Source organism: Xyrauchen texanus, chromosome 48 (genome assembly GCF_025860055.1).
Source record: "Xyrauchen texanus isolate HMW12.3.18 chromosome 48, RBS_HiC_50CHRs, whole genome shotgun sequence".
Classification (NCBI taxonomy): Eukaryota; Metazoa; Chordata; class Actinopteri; order Cypriniformes; family Catostomidae; genus Xyrauchen; species Xyrauchen texanus.
The window spans coordinates 17,492,439-17,500,167 of NC_068323.1; the positions used below are offsets into that span (position 1 = coordinate 17,492,439).

General features: G+C 38.7%; 1 pseudogene; it reads right to left on the reverse strand.

Moving 5' to 3' along the window:
- Window positions 1-720: 720 nt before the first annotated feature.
- LOC127639516 (vitellogenin-like) lies at window positions 721-6,728 on the reverse strand (annotated as a pseudogene).
- Between the last annotated feature and the right edge of the window lie 1,001 nt (window positions 6,729-7,729).

Below are 7,729 nucleotides of genomic sequence, written 5' to 3' on the forward strand. Positions count from 1 at the left end.
TTTCAGAATTTTGAATTGGTACATCAGAGTACAAGGAATAATTATACTCTAGAAGAGTAAATCTTATAGAAAGAAAAGCATTACTTTTGTGCATTGCTATTGTGCATGGTCCCATAACAATCCACATCATTTTCTTCTTTTACAGCATATCTTTAAAGGGATTGGCCTTTAAATCATTGTATATATTCTTGTGTGCACTTCCGTAACATTACTTAATAGTAACTTAAAGTTATTTAAAAGTTGAAGCCATCTGAACATCAATTGATGTGTTACTAATGTTTGTGGGATTATTTATTCAACTGCATGTTTGGGAACCCTTGTGTGAAATGTAACTCTCAAAAACAACTTTTTCAGAATGTATTAATCTTGGTAAAGTTAATTTGCACTGAAAAAAGCTATGGGCTGAAACGTTTTTCTCGCTTGTCTGTCTTTAACTTGCACACTGCACTTTTTCACTATGCACTTCACTAATTTGAAAAAATACAATCTTTTTCTAAGTGTTACCATGTAAACTATCTCAACATAAAAATCCTTTAAATATAAGTACAATTTTATTAACTTAATTTAACCATTAAAAACATTAATTATGTGTGTTGCTGGACTGTATTGTGAAATAAAGCAATTCACACATTTTTGAGTTCTGCAGGCAATTATTAATGTTACATTAAAGAGTACACATTCATTATAATATCAGAATGTTGAAAATGCAGAATCTATTTCTTAATTAGTTATAGTTTCTAGAAGTAGTTCTGGGTTCTGAAGTGTGTCCATGTCAATATGAATAGAAAAAGTTCCGTCTGGATTGATAGGAACAGTAATTGGGAGAGGAACAGCCATCCTTGACAGTGTCATCTAGAGCAGTAGGTACAAAATGAATTAGTTTATTCATATCAAATCTCTGTGAGTACTAAATAATTAACAAACAATCTGGCCTCTTACCTCTGCAATCCTAGCAATGATATTCAGGGTTCTCTGGGTTGGCAAGGCCACAATCAGATTAACCTCTTTCTCACTGTTCGTGGCTCTTTCAAGCTTGAATTCAGCCTGGTAAGCTGACATAGTGAAGTGCTTAGACAGCCTAAGTGATGCCCCAGAGAAGAGGAAATACGTAACACCATTTTTATTTTTAACATATACCAAACATTTCTTATGTGTTGATGAACTATACTTTTTGGCATAGGTGGTGACAATTATTGGAAGCCTCTCCCATTCCAGCTCTAGATGGACAGCAGGGAATTCTCCAAGAACACCGGCCTCAGCTTTAGCAGTAACAGCATATTGTTGACACTCTGGACCCCAAGCAAACTTGGCCTAAAAAAGTTTGTTTGAGCTTATTCGTTATGAAGTCAATTTGATTTAGGATGAAGAAAAACATATTTTTTTTGTTTTAGTATCACGAGTTCCAGTCTTACAGTGACTTTGTGTTTGCTGAGCAGGACACCATCAGCACAAATCTTCAAGTTGTCATTTTCAACAATTGAGGAAACAATGAGCTGCACTCTTGCAGTTGGCTTGTCAAAGTAGGCAGCAAGTTGGTAGCCCATCAGCATTTGGTCAACTCTTACGGCAGGGGCAATGATAGCAAAAACAGGTGGAATAGAATTTCCGAGGAACTTAGCCTGAAAACATAAACCATAACCAATTACCGAGGGAATTTTAGTTATTCACAAAGTAGCACCGTTGAGCACCGTGTTACTATGGAAAAAAGAGACAAATTCAGTAAAACAATTGATTCACCTGTTTCTGAATATCCTCAAAGCTAGATCCAGTGCTTCCACTGCTAACTGCCTGTGAGGCTCCACGGTGTGCCATGAACTGCAAGCAAAGTCAAGTTTTGTATCAAGTGAAATAAGAAAAAACATATGAAGTAAAAAATCATATTAAGAATAGCATCTTTTAATTATTACCGATCTTTGTGGAATTTCCTGAAGGGCTCGATTATGGTTGCAGTCTGAAAATCAATACAAAATAACTCAATGCACAACAAAATGCCTCAAGGAGACATTTATTATAAAAATACTGGCAACATCACCAACAAGCAGAGCTCCGTGTCCTCACCTTAGTCATACGAGAACGGGACATGGAGGAGCTTGAACTGCTGGAACTGATTCTGCGGCTACTGCTGCTTTCAGAAGAGACAGGAACGTTTTTCGCTTCAGTCTCCAGGATTTCCCTCAGATTCAACAGGATGCTCTTTCCCTCTGGAGTGTCCTCATCAACAAGGTTGTTTTGCTTAAGGAGCCTCTCAGCAGCTCTAGGGCCAACTTGAACCTCAAGCTCGAGTTTTTCAACAGTAGGACCTTCACCTGGAGCCAGAACGACAATCCATTAGCATTATTTTTTTATAACTTTACATAACTTTAAATGTGTCTTAAAGAATACCTCTTGCTACTGAAACATGGGCTGAGTGCTGTCCAATTATGTACAACAGAGGAACTTTCTCAATAAAAGCAGCATTGTGATAAAAGCAGCATTGTGAGAATGGACCTCAATGCATCCCTTCATTTCAATGTATGGGACAGCAAGACAGAGGGTCTTGTGGAATGGAGTAGCAGCTCTCACAACTGACATATCAGGATCAGTGTTCTCAGAGGACTGAAGAGAAAAATTAAGTAATGTCAAAAAAGACACTTTACAACTTTAAGAACATGAAAGGTCAACAAGTTTAAAGCTTACCAAATCACCAGCATCAGCTGTCTTTTGCATAGGCAACTCAGGTACCAAGGAAACAATTCTCTCTGCAGAGAGATCTTCAATGTTTCTGACCACAGCAAGAGACTCAAAGCTTTCAAAACAAGAAAAGGTTGGGATATGAGACCAAAAGAATTAACACTTTTGAAACATTTTAATCTTTCAGGAACCTTTCGGATCTTCCAGAAAATAAATGTTTGCTACATCAATAGAATTTACATTGCATTACCTCAAAGTAGCAATATGTTAAGGAACCTCAACAGGCAGAGCCTCCACCTTGTAATTGTCCTTGAGAATATCTGCTCTTGCTGAAACTTTTCCAGGGATGATTGTACGGATCTTTCCTTTGGCCATAACAGCAGCTTGAATCAAGGCAGTGTTAACTCCCATCACAGCAAAGGTCTGCAGAGCAATGCTGGAGGAAGAATAAGGGAGTTTATGTTTGTTAAACGTTTATTGTAGAAATGTTTAGCTGGTAGTTTCACATGTAGCTGTAAAAGTATACCTTGGTTTAACTTCTGTTTGGAAATGAACATCAGTCCTTTTCAGCTGCTCAAGAGTGATGGTCTCAGGCTGCTCAGGGAGAGGAGGTGTAATGGCAGCCTGAACTAGAAGGATGAACAAAACAATATCAAAGTAAGCATAACCATGTTATAACTGCAGAAAAACTACTGCAGAAAGAGAAAAAAATCTAGGAAATAAAACCTCACCTTTGACAGATGCAGCAGCAACTGCAGCAGTGTAGAAACTGAACTCCATGGGCATACCAACTGCTGTTGGAAAGATGCGACGTACTTCAGCTGCTAGTAGGGGTTTGGCATACTGCAATGCAATTCCTTCCTGCAAAGCTTTCAGGGCCTCCTTCAACAGTTAACGTGGTCTGGGTCCAGTAGTCATCTGGGAATAGGTTTAATTTAACAGTCATCTAATTTTGAGAACTGCTAATGTGGGAGAAAACATTAAGTATAATACAATACCGGCATTGCTTGTTCAATGATGGTTTTGTCAATGTTCACATAAGCCACTTCCTGTCCAAGAAATTTGATGTAGACAGAAGCCAAAGTCTGATTGTTTGGCAGAGCCTTCCAGTTTGTGAGCTTGAAAAACAGAGAAATGATATTTATTTTGCCTAAGTCATGTTTTTAAAACTACTTAAAATTAAACAATAAAGTGGAAATCATAACTTACTGTTCTTAGGGTGTGCTTTAGCTTGGTGATACGGTCAACACTTTCATCTGCTGCTGGAGATTGCAAAAGAGCCTCCTGGATTCCTTCAGTTCTTACACCAATCTGTTTGAGAGGAATCATAGCATGAAGACTATAAAAATATTCTAAGACAAGAAATCATTTTATTGGAAAAAACACCTTCTTTCTGGTGACCCACCTCAAGAACATCAGCAGCAGCTCCAGCCAGGTAGGCACGTGCTTTAGCTATAATAGCTCTTGGCAGGATGGTGGCAGCATCATTGATCATGTAGGCACTACCAGCAGCTCCAATCATAAGAGGGGCTTCACAGGAATAGAGAGACCAATGCAATTAATCAGCAGAATTTCATTATAAAAGATTATTATTATTATTATTATTATTATTATTATTATTATTATTATTATTCATTTTAGGAAACACCACTTTGCCCTCTCTTAAATGACTTAATCTGTTAAACTTACTATGGTAGATGTCCAGCTGAAGGGCTCTGCTGAAGTGGTAGCTAAGCTTGTCCAAATTCTTGTTCAAGAGCTTTATGGCAACATTAGCTGCACCAGCAATGAAATGGACACACATATTCACCTTAGGCTTGTTCTCATTTTAATTGATAATGAAATACATTTGAATTTAAAAAAATTTTTTCATTCTTACAAAGTTGCCATATCAGGAGCAGTGATTCTGGCCAATGACTTGATGTGGGAATAGGCAAAGCTTGCAACCTGCATATTAGTCTCAATCTTTAAAGCACCAGCAAGACTGGAGATGAGAGCCACTGAGGATCTGGTCTCAAACAATGCAATACAAGCAACCATACGCACTTCAGGGTGGAGTGCCCTGTCCATTAAGAGCTGCAGGGCCACTGGCTGAACCTGAAATAGGAAACAAGGCTAGTTAAATATCTGAAGAAAACATGCACAAACAGTTTTTCATTTTTAATTCCTACAGCATAATGTCAGACACTTACCAATTTGCGCTCTTTTTTGGCAATATTTCTCATGGCCATGATGGCATCAACCTGGACTCTAATGGGCAGAGAAGCACCTGCAGTTCTCAGTCCTGGCAGGAGTTTCATGATAGTTTTAAAACTAGCAGGGTGACCAGCATTGCCCAGAACTTTCAGAGCCAAAGTGATTTCATGGATCTCATTCTTGGCAATGGCTTCTGCCGCAATGTCATGGATGGGCTGAGGTGTATGATGCACAAATAATTAGAAAGTATGGTAAAAACAAACTTATCCCTAATAGAAATGTTTGGAAAGGATTAGGCATTTACCCTGAGGAGCTCTGCAGGGCAGGTGGGAACTTCAACACAGTACTTGGCAATCATTGAACCATATCCAAGCATGACAACTTCACGCAGAGCTGGGATTGTAGCGATTTTCTCGTGCATTGCCAGACTCTGTTCAAAAAATTATTAGTTTGTAGTAGACAAAATTTGAAGAACTGTATATTGAATAGAGAAAGATGTACCCACAGCAGTCAACTGGATGGTCTCCAAATCAGCAGTGACCATTTGCAGAGCAACCACAAGAGCCTGAATGAACTCAGCAATGGTACATTCACCAGACAGGAATTTCTCCTTGATGAATTTTACAATGACTGGTGTGCCAACAGCAGGAAGAGCATCCAGAAGCCAGCGTCTAAGAGAGGAATTGTTTTAGTTAAAAAATGTAACATTACTTTTAAATAATATTGCTCTTAACTATCCAACACTTTACCTGTAAACGGGTTTGTCCTTGAACTGAGACCAGATGGCTTCAATATTCTCCAAGGTGGCAACACGCAGGAGCTGGACGAGCTGAACATACTTAAGCGGAGCATCATCATGGACCATGGCAACATACTTTTCAACCAAGTCATTTAGGACCTCCACAATCTGGAGGGAGTTAGGGCAATATTATAAGACTTGAGAGTTCCGAGTAGATGCATTTGTAGACTTTTCTTTTTATTAAATCAAGGGTTTTGACTCATTCAAGGTAAATGGTTTAAAACAATTAATTGAACCTGAGCTGGTGCATCATTGATCTTCAGGAGTAGAATGGGAGTCTGAAGAATTTCAGATGCAAACTCATATTGCAGGGATCCACGGGCCAAATAATCCGATTTGATGGGAGCAATGGGGGTCTTCTCAATTTCAATATAAGTCAAGGTTTGTCTGTAACAAAAAAAATGTCTTAACCTTGACTTCTTAAAATAACAAAATATGTAAGCATTGTTGCTACTTCATGTTTTAAAAGGATCAATCGTACTTTGCTTCCATCTGGGCAGCACCATGCATCTCATTGAAGGGTGAGAACTGATACAGTTCCTCAACTGTTGCCTCTGAGATCAGTATACCATTGGCAGCTGGTTTCATGATGTAGTTGTAAGTTGCCGCTTCAATCAGACCCTTGACCCTCTTTCGAAAAAAAAGGTGCTCATTTCACTTTTCACATTTTTATGATGTCAAACTTTTTTCTACTTCCCTTGCAGTCTTTAGCATTACCTGGGTGCATTCAACACACTTCTCTGTGTATGCCAAGCCGACTTCCTTCATGATTCTCTCCTGGCAGTGGCTCAGATCCTTAGATTTGGTGACAATAATGCGGTTGGCTTTTGAATCTTCATTGATGATATAGTGGGTCCTACACACTCCTTGAACTCCAGCCTTAGAGGTCCAAGATTTCAAATTAGATCAAAATTTACTGAGATCTCCTTCTGACCTATTGCAGTTCATAGATGTTCTGGGTCTTCTTTAGGTTGAGCTGAAGGATGTTGAGGATTCCTCTGTGCAAGTTCATGACAGTAGGGGTGACTTCTGCAGGGGCAAATACCTTTCCAATCACACCATTAGAAAAAGTGATTTAATAAAACATAATCTTGCTTTGGTTTATATTTCAGCATTATATATCATTATATATGATATATAATGTCCTTGTTGGACATTGTTCACGTTTTCACCGTGATAATTACTAGAAAGGTTTCCAAACCTGTCTTCTTATTGACAAATTCATCCAAATCTCGCAAAAGCCCTTAAAGTGATAGTTCACCCAAAAATGAAAATTCTCTCATCATTTACTCGCCCTTATGCCACCCCAGATATACAGGTATATGACTTTCTTTCATCTGCTGAACACAAATTAAGATTTTCTCAGTTTTTCTGGTCCATACAATGCAAGTGGATGAGTGCCAACATTTTAAAGCTAAAATAAATCACATTAGCTTGCATAAAAGTATTCAATAAGACTCAGTGTTTAAATCATTATCTTCAGAAGCGATGTGATAGGTGTAGATGAGGTTTTCAAAATCGCAAATGTTCAAATGTGTCATGGTAGGTTCATACACGCAGGGTGAATGATATGCATTGACACAGAGGAGGAGACACCCGCTTACTCTTTTTCTTTGGAGATGACAATGAAAAAACATTTTCACACAAGGTGCTTTTACATGGAGCCTAGCAATCCATTTTGTAATCAGACCAGTAGCACAGTCACAATAAAACATTCTCATGTAACCACATCAATCAAAATTAATTGGCCAAATCCGATGTAAATTTCATTCAGATTGTCGCCCTTTAGGCGACATAGGCAAGCGCCTAGGGTGGCATCGCTTCAGGGGCACTGATCTACCGAGCCAGTAATGCGCCCTGTGTGTTCCGATGACGTTTTGTGTCACCCCATTGAACAAATAGACCATGCACTAAATGCCTTACTACCAACCTACTCTTACTGTTTCTGTTATACTGTGTTTGGTAAAAACAGTGAGAGAAGTATAGATAGTATGCCTTTGTGAACACGGCCATAGACTCGTGAATCAAAGTGATAACCGTGAACTTTTTGGACTCAAGATGGCG